Source organism: Petaurus breviceps, unplaced genomic scaffold (genome assembly GCF_028583685.1).
Source record: "Petaurus breviceps papuanus isolate PSGF00001 unplaced genomic scaffold, PetGlider_PUasm1.0 688, whole genome shotgun sequence".
Lineage (NCBI taxonomy): Eukaryota > Metazoa > Chordata > Mammalia > Diprotodontia > Petauridae > Petaurus > Petaurus breviceps.
The window spans coordinates 26,072,596-26,087,887 of NW_027186457.1; positions in this window are offsets into that span (position 1 = coordinate 26,072,596).

A 15,292-nucleotide genomic window follows, 5' to 3' on the forward strand; every position below is an offset into this window, starting at 1 on the left:
GAGAGAGAGAGAGAGAGAGAGAGAGAGAGAGATTCTTAAAGTATTTTCATCATCATAAACAAATATCGACTATTAATAAGCAGAGTTTCTCAGAAACTCACAACTGGTAAAGTCATTAGGAGGGGAAAGGAAGGAAAGGGGAGGACCTATACCATTCTAATTTAGCCTGCATCCCATGGAAAGAGTTGCCTGTCCATATTTCAGCTGTAAGCAAGTGGTTTCTGTGTTCTCCCATTCCTGGCCCTGTATCACCATGACAACACGAACATATAATTATATATATGCACTGGAAGCAAAACTAATGACAGAAATACAAAGCATTCAAGGAGGTTGGGTTTTTTTTCTTTTTTCCCTTTTCCCCCCTTAGCTCTATTCTATAAAGAGAAACAGAACTGGATTTTTTTTAATGTTTTTCACAAAAGGAGCCCGTGTTTACAAAAATAGTCAATTAAATAGATTTAAATGTAACATAACTTAAACACTGTGGCCATTTCTATCACACAGTCCTCAATAGCACACTCAGGAGTATTCACGCAAACTCCAAACAGCAATAAAGCCTTTCTAAGCTGCCTGTAATTGGAGGCACAATTTCTATAATTACAAGTATTTGACAACTTTTTTTTATCATTTCTCAATGATTATGAATATCTGTGAGTCTCTGGAGATTAGACTGTACAGCTCATTTATCCGACAAACCTGCCCATGAAAACAGGCTACTATTACTGTGTTCAGGCTATTAGTCTCCATTGTGCAGTTCTTGAAACAAGCCAAGGCCCAAAACACTGGAGGGGGGTGGTTAGTTGAGTTGATTCAAACATATATGGAAGTCTATAGTGGAGTGCTTCAGGGGTTTGTCATTATCTCATTCAACTTTTGTTAGCAATGATCTGGAAGAAGGCTAGAAATGCAGAGGACTGAGGGCTGGTATCGAAGCCAGTAAGTCCTGGGTTCAAATTCTACTCTGACACAGTGTCTGTGTGACTCTGGAAAATCACTGAACGATTCAGTTTTCTAGGCATCTCTCAATGGCTAAGTTTTAGAGAAGGTGCCAGTCTTCATTGGTAGGGGGGATTTCCAATGAAATCACAGGTCCATCATTGGAAGAAGGTGTGGGACACATACTTATACAATGTGTTAACAACCCAAAGCTGGGAGGGATAAATGATATTTGGGACAACAGAATCAGGATCCTTTTGAATCTCTTTGGTCAGAAGAGATTCGAAAACAGGTCAAATCCAGAAAGATTCGTAGAAGGCAAGGCCACATGAAGTTTTAATAAGGGTGTCAAGGACTTGGGAAATGTCTGTCCTGGAGTATTGTGTTCATTCTAAGTGCCATGTTCTAGGGAAGACTGATAACTGGAGAGCATCCAGCAGAGTACAAGCAAAAGGGTGAAGGGCCTGGAGTTTGTCACATGATGCAGAAGAGCTGGGGGTGCTTAGACAGCAAAAGCCTGCCTAGGGCTAAGTCTAGGGATGGGCACTTGCAGGGACACATGGGGCATGGCTTTGATGGGCTGATGAAGTAATGCCATTATGGGTCCCTTGATTCATGTCATAATGTCAAGAAGTACGTGTCAATAGTCAATCAATGTAGATCAAACACCTACTATGTGCTATTTGTGTGGAAGAAGCCAGGAAAAGCCCCCACTCAGGAGAAATCAAAGGGAAGGATGACTTCTGTTCCCACTCTCCTCTCTCTCTGGTAATTCCCATGAGAAAGGATAGAGGGGTTCTTCTATCACCTTCTGCTTGTATTCTCAGCACTTATGGTTGCTCATACATGGTGGCTAGAGCATGTGCTCGTGGAGATGAACCTGAGGTAGCATCTCAATGCCGCGGTCACCTCTTCTGTTGTGCTTCCCTCCCTAAACACAGGTGACCAAACAGCGATCCAGAGATCAATGTTCCCAGTCCTAGAGGCAATGAGTTTGAGCAGTCAGAAACTCTGGGTCCATCACTTGGTACTAGATGAACTATAGGAGGTGTTTCCTTTAACTACAACAATGCTTCTCTGAAAAACAGATGATCACTTGCATGCACCAGGCAAACTCAAGCATCCATTGTCACCTTGATCACCACCTCCCCTGAGATCCCAATCAAAGTAGCCCAGGAACCAAGAACTCTGGGAATAGCAAGCCCTTCCGGCTTCCAGCCCTACCCCTACAGGCATCGATAAGGGCATCAACCCTATGGAGGAAGAACCTATCTTCCTCCATACCACCAACAGTAACTGCTTACCAACTGCCACCCATAGGTCAGGCAAGCCAGCCTAGCTAAAGATGAAATAGCTTGAGTGGAAAGACTAAAGTCAAACCACCACCACTGCCTAGACCACAGCCTCCAACTACTAAACAACTTCTACCCTGAAGACCTAGAGAAGAAAAGGTCCCTGGCACAGTCAAATGATTCAACATCAAAAACTGATATGGTTTTATCAATGAAAATAACACTGAAGAGTGTACATTAACATAAACCCCTGGTTCCAGAAGACCGAAGATGAATCATTCCATTTACCTTCTGCTAGGAAGATGATAGACTTAAAATACATAATGCAGAATTTGGGGATGTGGCTAATGTGGAAATTGGTTTTGCTATACCACGCATATTTGTTAGAAGGTGTTTTTTTCCTTATTCTATTGTGGGGGTACTAGGAGGGGAAGATAATTAATGCTTATAAAAACAAAAAGATGAATACAGTTTTTAAACTAAGATATATCACTAGCTGCTTTGCCTCTGTACCCTAAAGACTTTAAGACGTTTCCATCTGGCTTGCTGTTGAAACCTCCTTTATGTATTATCTTCTCCATTAGAATGGAAGCTTCATGAGAGCAGGGGCTGAATCCAGGATGTGCATAATCACTGTCCTTTGTTTGCATGACATGGAATTTAAGGGAATTTTTTGGAAAGGACAGAGATGAAATGAAGATGAAATGCCTATTCACCAGTCCCACTAAAAGTCCCATCTTCTAATATTGTAATTATCACCCTTTCAATAGAGTATAACAGAAATTAATAGATCATGTTTTAAGTGTCATTAATGCATGCTTATGTATCTTTTGTGTTTAAGTATTTCTTTTGCGTGGAGAAAATAAATAGCTGTTCTCTACCTGATCTACATTGTAAGCTGAGTACTTTTCTACTTCCTCTGAGAAGGAAGACCTCATATGTGAGTCTTACCTAAATTTTCAGCAATTTTCCCTGGGTCTCTGAGATCAGAGGCATAAAGAGCCAATGAGTACAAGAAAAACCCTGATCCCTCTGTTATCCCAGGACTGAACTTGGTCCATGCATCCTAGCCCATAGCTAGGGGCCCCTTAGTGGGAGAGGACAAACATTCCAGTTTCTTTGGGTTCATTAGATCTATTGTTCTATCTATATCACAGAAAGAAAGCTGGCCATGACCTTAGACCTCATCTTGTTCAACTGTCTCATTTTACAGACTAAGATGATTTGCCTAGGGTCACATAGCTAGTATATGTCAGAGGCAGAACTTTCCTGGTTTGAACTCAGCTCTCTATGTTGGGTATATGCAGGCAACAATAAAACAGCACCTGCACTCAAGGAGCTTACATTCTACTGGGGAAAATACTACACATATATGTGTGTGTAACGCATATGCACATATACATGCATATATTTATACAAAATCAATATGAAGTAATGTGAATTTTCTCCCCCTTAAACCATAAGATCTTTGAAAGTGGGAATGATGTGTTTTGCAAACTTTAAAATGTTATATACAAATGTGAGTTACTATAATAATTCTGGTAAGCTTAATAATAAATAGAGTGAATTTAATCATATCTTCAAAATGAACAAAAATATGGCAAAAAGTATTGCAAAAATTGTATTAGGCAGTAATGAAGGTATATAGTAATATATAGAAATGAGGATAATCAATGAATACATTGTACACAAATTATTTCTATGAAAAAAATTAAAATTCACATTTCTTATTAACCTTCTTATATATTCATAGGATTGAAAGTTATAAGGGAACAAGCATTTATATGTGCCAAGCATTGTATATCTTATTTTATCCTTACAACAACTTTGTGTGGCAGGTGCTATTATTATCCCCACTTTACAGTTGAGGAAACTGAGGCAGGCAAAGGGTAAGTGACTTGCCCAAGGTCACAGGGCTAGTAAGTGTCAAGTGTCTGAGACCAAATTTCAACTCAGGTCCTCCTGACTCCAGAGCCAGTGCTCTATTCACTCTGCCACCCGGCACGCCCCCCCGCCCCCAGCTGACTTTCAACAAAAGTCTTCTTAAGTACAAATCTAGGATTCATTCTGCTAAGCTACCTTCCAAGTACTATATAACAAGACAAGAGACTTCATGGATTCATACATGATGAAGTACTCAATAGATGACAGACAATCAATACTCAGTACTGAAGTTTATTTTGCTGTTGTTTGAACCTGTGATTTCACTGGTTTATGGCTCCCCCAATGAGGAAACATGCTTTATCTATGCAAATCAGCATCTGTTCTGCAATGTATCAGTCAACTAGACTGCCATTGTCCCAGGGTAACACCCATGTTTTCTTGATCCAATCTTCCTTCTTACTTCAACATGCTGCCTCATAAAACAAAGATGACATAATAGAAGAGACAGAGAGATTCCCAGCTTCCTCTGTTTTTTTTTTGTTGTTGTTGGCTTGATTGATGATTAAGTTACTGAGCACAGTCCAAAAACAGAAAATGTGGCATTTTTCATTGCACTGTATTCATCTAGCCCTTTCTGAAGAAACAATGCTACTAATGTCCATTAAAGCCCTACTAAATTAAATGCTGTGTGATGGATGCAGTGATTCACTTTTTCTAAATTATAATTTTTTTTTCATTTTGGCATCCTCTACTCTGGCCTCTCTTGGAACAAAAGAACAAATCTTTTCCATGCCAACACCCTGAGAGACCACAGATACTGAAGTTACCAACATGGACACAGGCAAAGAATATGCTCCAAGGCACCCTTCCTTATAGCTTTCATCTTGAAACCAATGGGGAAAACACTAGAAATGCAGACCACTCATTGACTGACAGAGGGAAGGACATTTGGTAAACAAACCTCAGCACCTGTAAGTCAAACAAAACTTCATTATATGTTTACATGCCTCCCTTCATAAATAAATTTTATGGGGCAAAATGTCAGCTTTCGAAGAAAAGTTAAAAAGACAAAAAATCCTTCTGATCTTTCTCTGTGCCTTTCAAATGCCTCAAAGTCATTCAGCACTTACATATTCTGTTTGGTCAATGGTTTGAGTTTGGGTTTGGGTTTTTCTCCCCCACTTACTGGTTTGAGATTTGTTAATATTTTAAGCCTTTTCAAATGTATGTATTTCATCACCACAACAAGATGGTAAAGTCTTGTCCAAACATAACACTGATTCTATGTTTCTTTTCTATCATTTCCCATCATGTCCTAGCCACCATCTCTGACTATAATGCTTAGTACATAGCAGACACTCAAATGCCTGCTGACTTGACCTCAAAAATATAAGAGAGAGGTATGTGTTAAGCAAATTATAAACATCTAATTCCTCAAATAATCAACTTTTGGCACTACTATGTAGCCTGAACCCTCTTCAAATATGGCCCTGGAAAGTTACATCCAGTTTCAGCTTTGGTCAATATCTTCAAAATCACAACTCAAGAGCCTTGATCCAATGATTTTTTTTTAATAATTAGACCAAACCAGAGGACATATAAAGAAAAGGCATCCAATGAAATGAATAGGAAGAAAACCTATCACCATCCAGAGAGCCACCACGAATTTAACTTTTATCACTTTCAGAGCCACATTCAAGCCGAAATTCTGCCACTTGCTGCTTACCCACAATGCTGCTGATAACATGTTTAGTTGATTTTTTCCTCTGTAGTGTAATGAGCTGGTTCTTTGATTGTGCTGCTACTGCCCTTTGCTGATTCTCCTATAGGAGAATGGTTACAGTTCTTTGGGGAGACCATCCATAGCCTCAGTGATATGGTAGCTTTCTTATGAGTCAGACCCATAGCTACATGCCAATTACCTGGAATGGCCTGAAATTCCCTTTCCCCATCCAAGTGTACCTGTATAGTTGCAGAGGACCAGATTGTTGCACCATCTCATATTCACCAAAAGACATAGGGGAAGGTGGTCTTTCTCATGTGGCCAATATAAAAGTATAAAAAACAATATCAAAACCCTTATAAAGTGTGTATTAGCAAATCAATAAACACCATTAGTGAATCAAATAAAATAATGAATATTAACATACAATGGAAAGAATAGAGAATTTATAGTACAGGGACCTACACTCAAATCCTTGCTCTGACACTAATTGTCTGTGTGATGTTGGGCAAATAACTTAATCACTCTGGCCTCAGTATCCTGATCAGTAAAATAGCAAAAATCAGTAAAATAGCAAAATCCAAATGACCTCCTAGGTCCTTTCCAGCACAATCTGTAATATCAAGATCCTATTACTTTTAAAATAAATATTTAATAACTTCAGGAAGTTTGGTCTATGAAACAAATCTGCAATTATTTTTCATTTATTCACTCATTCAATGACCATTCACAAAGCTCTGAGAAAGATACAAAGACCATTAAAATAGAGTCTATCTTCATAGAGATGAAATGAAGAGGTATTTATTGAGCACCAGTTGTGTTCCAGGCACTTTGCTAAGTGAGGAGATACAAAAAAAAGGTCTACGGTGCCTACCTTCAGTGCTCTTTGCCTCAGGGGAGTGGTCTGGAGAATAACAGGAATTTTAAGTTGATCATGGGTCAGTCAATTAACAGACCCTTTCCAGAAGCAATAATCGTGCTGATTCGATTACAGTGTCCAAAGTGAGAGGTAAAAAGCACAGTGAGCTGAGGGGAAGCAAGGGGGAAGAAGGGGCTACCTACCCAATTGCAAAATGTCTGGGGCAGGTGACTGGATGTTTTATGAAGCATAGTCTACTCTGGAGCTGGCCAGCTAGAGTGAACTAGGTAAGTGTTCACTCATTCAACAACCAAGACAGCTCAACCCCAAAGTAAGAGTTCCAAAACTGAGTAGATTTAACTTCCCCGGGGACTGTAGCAGTGGCCTCTGAAGGTCTAGTTTGGATGGTACTGATCTGGGTAGGGAGAAGCAGGATAGTAGTAGAGCTTGTTAGCAAGATGGCTTGGATAGATGGCTGGATGGATGAAGCATGGTCTGATCACAGTCTAGGGATATTAAATTGCCTGAGATGGTAAAAAAGGAGAGAAGCACTCAAGAGGGTGGACTCAGGCATACATGACCCTCCCTAATTGAGTGCTGAGGGCATTTACACAGCAATGAAAACTTCTATTATAACTTCCTCACTTGGAAGTGTTTCCTAGAGAACCACACATTAAAGCAGTTTGTTCCCTTGCTAAATTCTTAAACCCAGTGACATAGAAGGAATTAAACCTGTACTTAGTCTGGGCATCTCACATCCAAAGTTCTGTGTTCACTCTGGGGTGAGAAGACTGGAGAAGGACGTGCAGACAAGCAGACAGTTCTTTACTGTGTATCACACTCTAAGAAGGACATTGACAAGCTAGAGAGCATCCCAAGGAGATCAGCTACGATAGAGAAGGGGATTAAGTCCGTGGCATATGGTGGTCACCTGCAGGACCTTGGAATGTTTATCCTGGAGAAGAGAACTCAGTGAGCACGTAATAGCTGTCTTCAAGTGCCTGAAGGGCTATTGCATGGAAGGGGTATTTGAATTCTACTGTTTGGTTCCAGGGGGCTGAACTACATAGAAACTGCAAAAGGGGCAATTTTTACTTTCTTGAAAGAAAGAGATGGCACCACCTCGAGATACTCCTAAGTGGAATGAGCTGCTTCGGGGGTAGTGCTCATCCCCTCACTAGAGGTCCTCAAGCAGAGGCTGGAAGATCATTTGGCAGTAATCTTAGAGGGGCTCTGGGGGCTTCTCACCCAGGCACATCCTATGGCCTCCGAAGTTTTTTCCAACTCTGAGATTCTCTGAAGAAAGCTGACTCCCTACATGTAATGGGAACGTAAAATTTTAAAGATCTTCCCTGCCCCTAGGCTAAAGTGCACCTGGAGCCTGGGGTGGGACACTTGTTTTTCAGTAAATACTTTTTGATTGGCTAGTGGGTCAATAAGGTTGTTACATTCTCTGAGCCAGGAGAAGGCTATATAAGCCCTGATGTGAGGCTTTGTTTTGGGGGCTCACTTTGAGAAGTGTTCTGTGATTTGATCTGGATTCTGGGAAGCCGTTGTCCAGAGCCCCCCCGGCTTTGAAAAACCCAGATGTTGAAACCCGCATGTTGACTGGGTATGGATGTAATGGTTGGACAGTTTGGAAATCTGTCTACTTGATCTGTTTCTGTCTTGATAATTCTGCCTGTATACTTTGAAGTTCGGGGTGCTGACCTTTTCCCCTGAACAAGGTAAACGATATATATGTCTGACTGATTAAAGTAAGCTTGTTAACCCATTTTGAGTTGCTTTCCTTTAACAAAGCAGATCTAAGAACGTGTGGTGGCAGCAAACCCTGAGGACACTTGGGGTGCTTGCCACTACACTACATGAGCCTACTTCACTTCTGCACTTCCTTCTCCATCATGCTCCAGTCTTCCCACCCTAGAGACCCCTCTTCCTTTTCCTCTGGTGATTTCCTCCTGGGACCTCACATTCAGCAAATTAGCAAACACAACAAAAGGCAGAAATATTCGGTATTGAAAGGGACCATAGAAAGACGCATAAGTACTTCTTTGATGGTGGTGTGAATTGTTAAAAGCATTCTGGGAAGTCATTTGAAATTGTGTTTTCATACCCTTGATGCAATGATTCCCCAGCTGATCAGAGACCCCAAAGAGGGGAAAGACAAAAGAAAAGTTCCAAGTGTGCCAACATAGTCATAGCAACATTTGGAGTCAGAAGATCTGGGTTTGAATATCAGCTCTGTGACATTCTCTGTGGGATTGGGGGAAATCATTTCACTTCTGGGTAAGTTTGCCCTTCTGTAAAATAAGGGAGTTTTCCTGGCACCTTCAAAGATCCAAACAGCCCTAAAATCCTCTGGCTCTACAAATTGGTTCCCTATTTCATCAATTGCACATGTTTTCAAAATCTTCTATATTGCATACACTTTTGGTTGGGGTGGGGCAGGGAGCTGTAAATGAGAAGGAAAAACCAAGGCAAAGCACAAATAGATCTAACAAAGGTTTTAACCCTTTCCTAAAGTCCTCCTCTGATGCTTCATTATGGTGACCCTGGATTCTACATGGTCACACCAGGACAGCACAAACTCTAGCAGGTCCTATCCAGATGAAAAATTTCAAGTACAAGTAATAGATTTTGCATGTCATTCAGGGACCCACCTACCCAGAATTTTAGCATCAAGTTAGAAGGATGGCTTCAATCATCATGAACATAACCCTCTGTTGTTACCTCTTCAGGTCAACACCTTCTTTGCAACTGATACCCTCTTAGAGGGTGACCTGGGGAACAAAGAAGTTAATTATCAGGTAGTTACCCTTCTGATGTCAAGGAGAACTGAGTTCAAATCCAGCTTCAGACTTTTACTAGCTGGGTGACCCTGAGCAAGGCATTTAACCTCTGCTTACCCAGTTTCCTCATCTGTAAAGTAGAAATAAGAGTAGCATCTACCTTCCAGGGCTGTTGTGAAGATCAAATAAGATAACAATTATAAACACTCAGCGCAGTGCCTGGCACATAATAAGCTCTAAATAAATGTTAGCTATTATTATAAGTGACTTGCCCAAGGTCACACAGTCAGCATAGGCAGAAGTAGGATTTTAACCTAGGTCTTTCTAACTCTGAGGCCAGTACCTCTCTAAAAATAATTTTAAATCATCTTATGGTTTGCACAGAACTTAATACATGTTATCTTATCTGAGCATCAAAACCTCCCTGTGAGGGAGGTGCCATTATTACCCCTATTTTACAAAGGAGGGAACTGAGGCTGAGAAATGCTAAGTGACTTGTCCAGGGTCATACAGTTTGAACTCCAATCTTCCTAACTCAAAGTAAAGCACTCTATGCGTAACTTTGGAGGTGACGTTAAGGGTATCCTGAATGAGACTTCTCTCACCAGCCTTCACTTGAAGGGGAGCCCAGTAAGCAGAGCCTTCAGTGGTGAAGCTGTGCAAAGAGCTGTTCCCAGAGGCAGTGACGTAGCATGAAGAGAAGTCAATCTTCAGCCTTGTATAATACAGGCTTTTCACCTTAAGATCTGTCATTCTCTGGGTCTCTATTTCCTCATCTGTTAAATGAGACTAATTGACCTCTCAGGCATGAGGTGGCACAGTAGATAGACCACCAGACCTTAAATCAGGAAGATCTGAGTTCAAATACGACCTCAGACACTTACTATCTGTGTGACCCTGGACAAGTCACTTAACCCTCCATTTGCCTTCGTTTCCTCATCCGTAAAATGAACTGGAGAAGGAAATGGCAAGCCACTATAGTATCTTTGGCAAGAAAACTCCAAATGGAGTCATGACTGAACAACAACAAAATGCCCCTAAATTTAGCTCTAAATTTTATGACCATGGAATTAAAAACAACTTGATTTGATGAAAGCAGCCAGACACGTTGGATAGATTAACAAGCATCCTTTTCATACAAAAACTTCTCTGCCGTCTGTCCACTCTGCCCTCCTCACAGAACAACCACACCAGCCCTCATCACCTCTCACCTGGAAAAATGATGGGAGCCTTCTAGTTGGTGACATGGCTTCAAGCTTCTCCCCACTCCAATAGATCCTCTACACAGCTGCAAAAGTGACCTTCCTAAAGCACAGCCTGGTTTTGTCTGTGCCTTCTTTAACAACATTACTAATATGGAAATATGTTTTGCATGACTGCATATACATAACCTGTATCTGTTTGCTTGCCATCTCAGGGACAAGGGAGATGCAGGAGGGAGGGAGAAAACTTGGAACTCAAAAAGAATTTAATAAATGTTAAAAATTGTCTTTACATGTAATTGGGAAAAAATAAAATATTTTTTTAAAAGCACACATCTGACCATGTCACCTCTACGCCCCAGAAGCTTCAGCAGCTTCTCTTTCTCTTATGGCTAAAATATGAGCTCCTTTTTGGTGCTGAAAGTCCTTTATAACAAGACTTTAGCTAGCCTATCCCTCCAGGCTGACTCCACAGTATCCTCCTCCTCCTCACATTCTAGGCTCCAGGTCAGACTCACCTACTTGCTAGCTCTCATCATACACCTCTCTGTGCCTTTACATGTGTCCCACATCTGGAATGCTCCCCTTCCTCATCTCTACCTCTTGGCACCCCTAATTCCCTTTAAAATTTACCTTAAGAGCCATTTCTTTCAAGAGACCTTTCTTGTTTCCCCCCACCATGCATTAGTGGCCCCATTAAAAAAATCTCTGTGATATTTATTTTGTCTATATTCTATATAAACATGTTGCATTTTCTGTACTAGATTATAAGCTCCCTGAGGTCAGGGACCATCTCAAATCTATACATGTAACTTCAATGCCTTACACAGTACCTGCACATAGTAAGCACTTAATAAATGTTTATTGGTTATTATTTATTGGTGGTGAATGATTATCTTTTCCTTTTATAATGGGTCTTCACACTTGGGCCCTGTACAGCAGCCTGCTTAATGAGAGAGGCAGAAGCTTCTGTAGGAGGCCTCAGACTCTGAAGTTGCATTTCCCTTCAGTTTTGTAAAAGCCAACCTTTAGGAGCCTTTCGATCTTATTGGTGTTCCTCCATCTTTAACTGGAAGACCTCCCTCCTCCAGCCTACAGAGCTTCTTAACCTGGGGTATATACGTTTGTTTATTTTTTTTAGTAATTTAATAACTGTATTTCAATAGAATTGGTTTTCTTTGTAATCTTATATGTTTTGTTTTAAGCATCTAAAAGTATTATTCTGAGGAGGTTTCACTGGATTGCCTAGGGGGTCCAAGACACATAAAAGGCTAAGAAACCCTGCTGGAAAAAAGTTCCCTCTGTCCACTCTTTCTTTGGCTTCCTGTGACCTTTCTTTGATCCATTTGGGGCATCACCAAAAGGAACAAGCTGGTGAATATTCATTATTCTCATAATTCAATTGTCTTGCCCTTTCTCACATAATCTGGTGCTGTGTAATTCCCCTTTTGCACAGCAAACACAATCACAAATTGAGATTTATTAAGGATCTTAGAGCTCATCCAGACCAATGCTTCCATTTTACAGATAAGAAAACTAAGTTTCAGGGAAGGGAAATAATTTGTCTCTGGTCACAGAGAAAGTAAAGAAAGTAGCAGTCAGCACTTAAAGTTGGTAATAATAGGGAAAGTTCTGCACCCAAAGATGGAAGACCAATGATTCTGTGTCTTAGGTTCCAATCCTGGCTTTGCCATTTGCTACCTCTATGACCTAAGATAAATCACTTCCCCTTCTGGGCTTCTCTTTTCATCTATAAAATGAGAGGGTGAGAGGGGGTCATACTAGATGATTTCTAAATCTGACCTAAACAAGCCCAGGGTATCATGAGACCTTCTCCCTCTTCTTGCCCTAGGATCCTCATTACCCAGGGTTCCATGTTGGTTATGTCCTTATCTTGGAACCCACCTTCCCACAGTGGCATATCCACTGCCATCTCACCTGGGGACTGGGGCCATTTGAAAGTTATATAAAGTGAGGTTTACATGTGGCAGGCTCCAAAACATGCTTCCTTAGATGGGCGGGGGGGGTGAGGAGAGACTCATCTAAGCCACAGAGTTGTAGTACAAATCTTGGAGAAATGTGTCTACCTCAGTGGGAGAGACTGGCTCACCAGAATGCCAGACAGTTGCCCAGAAAGCAACACCAAGTTTTGTTTTCTATTGGTACAGGACCAAGGAAGGGTTGATTCGATTACTTCCTTCTTCTAGATTAGTTCATGGGGTCCTGGGTGTCCTGAGTATCTTATGAATTATCTGTGGTGTACAACAAGGGCTGTCCATTACTAAATGACTTTATCATGTGTTCATTGCCTATACAGAACTTGAGGACCTTGCCATGCAAATTTGGAGCCACCCAAAACATAGCTTAATTTGGGAGACTTTCCTGGAATATTTCAATTGGGGTCGATGAGCTGAAAGGAGAAAAGTTGATTCTCTAAGCTCAAGGCCCCAACATGAGAGCCACGTAGAGAACCATGAGAGACATGTAGAGTCATTCTTTGCGGGGAAGGGAGTGCTGTGATAGTCATATGCTTGGCATCATATTTCTTGTGCTCCTTCATAATTGTTCATGTTACAACATCCCAGCCCATGTAGAACATCAGAATACAATGTGTTGCATTGCCACAGTCAAATGTGTTTTCAAACCTGGGAAAATCAGGTAGGCAAATAAAAGAAATGGAGACTAACTGCTGAAATTGTGAGCCTGTGAGGGGACTCAGGAGGGCAGACGCTCACCTGCTCCAAGAAGGTGAACATCTCCCCCTTGTGCTCTCAAGATTCTATTGGGAGACAACACACATACACACACACAAACACACACACCAATGGAGTGAATTGTATCATTCTTTGCATTTTTCCCATGAATTTCGCACAGTTCTCGGCACACAGTTGATATTTTTAATAAATGCTTGTTGCCTGATTCTTGTCTTTATATTTTCTACAGAGCCTGGAAGAATGCTTTGTGCACAATAGACACTTAATGAATTTGTATTATATATTCCTTCCAGTAGATGAATGATCCTTAGAAACAATCTCTTGGTTTCCTCAGGATTAAACATCTGTATTTCATCAAAGAATCATAATTAAAATTTAGAAGGGAACTAAGAGATCATCTAAACCAATTCTCCTCATTTTATAGTTGAAGAAACTGAGTCCCAGATTTGTCAATATCACAGGATCAATAAAGTGTCACCAGTGGGGTTTCAGTCCGGGTTCATCCGACTCCACATTAGGCCTCTTTTCATCTACACCATGACCATCTCTTCTTAAGGATTATTGCATTGGGGCCCATAGAGTGGGTGAGAACAACTGCCCATGGAAATGCCTGAAGCTCCTTGAAGTGGCACGAGGGCCTCTTTCAAACTGCAGCAAAGAAGGTGATGTGTGAAATGCCACCGCCACCGCCCCACCCCCCTCTGCTCTTCCACAGTGATAGACTCCAGAAGGTAAAGGTAGAGCACAGGAAATTCGAAAAGCAATTATTGGTGGGTGTCCTATTTGACCCTATAATCTAAATTCTCACAGTTGCTTTAGTAACACATAAAATGACTGAGATTAAGTGGCTCCAGCTGGTGGTAATTATAAATGAGGATCAGAGGGAAGGAGGAGAAAAGGAAGGGAAGAGGGGGAAGGGGGAGCAGAAATGCTGATTCTTGGTTATTTATTTCCCATGCCCTACCCCCAGCCTTACCCCTACCCTACCCCCCCACCCAGCTCTGTTCCTCCATCCTATCTCTAGCTGTGTGGGTCATAGACATACATATACAGACCCATGTATGCATAAACATACACAGACACCTGTATATGCACATACATAAGCAAACATGTGTATGTTTATGTATGTATTTATAGCTTTATATGATATAATTATACTGTATCTAAACTTTTATATTATAGATCTGTGTTTACACATCCATCTATATCTATAGATAGATGCAGATATATGGTAGAAAGATATATGTGTATATGTGTGTGTATACACACACACACATACATACATATAGCAGAAAGGTAGAAAATGCATTAGGCTAGGATCCCAGCATCTCAAAACTGAAGCAATCTAAGGGGTATCCAGTCCAGTCCATAGGGGAATGAGAGTCCCCTCTAAAACAGCCCCAACAAGTAACCACCTAGCCTCTGCTTAAAGACCTCCAAGGAAGTCAACCCACCTCCCTTGAAGGCCAACCATTCCACCTTGAGATGCCTCTGTTAGGTATTGTTTTCATTCCTCCAAACCTAAATTTACCCTTGATAGCTTCCACCACTGCATCTGGTCGGTCCTCTGGGACCAAGAAGACCAAGTCTAATCCCAATTACTGAGGTGAACTCTTCAAATTCCTGAAAGAGAGCTATCATGTCCCATCTAAAACTTTTCATCTCCAAGCTAAGTAATCCTGGTTCCTTCAAATGATCCTCATATAGCTGGAGCTGAGTTCCCAGACCCCTCACCAAACTGGTTGTATTCCTCTAAGCAACCTAATCTGACCTCTGATCAAGTTCAACCAAGTTGCCTTTTGACATAAAGTGTCCCTGTGAAGCCATTTCTGCCTCCTCTACACGCACACACACACACACACACACACACACACACACACACACACACACACA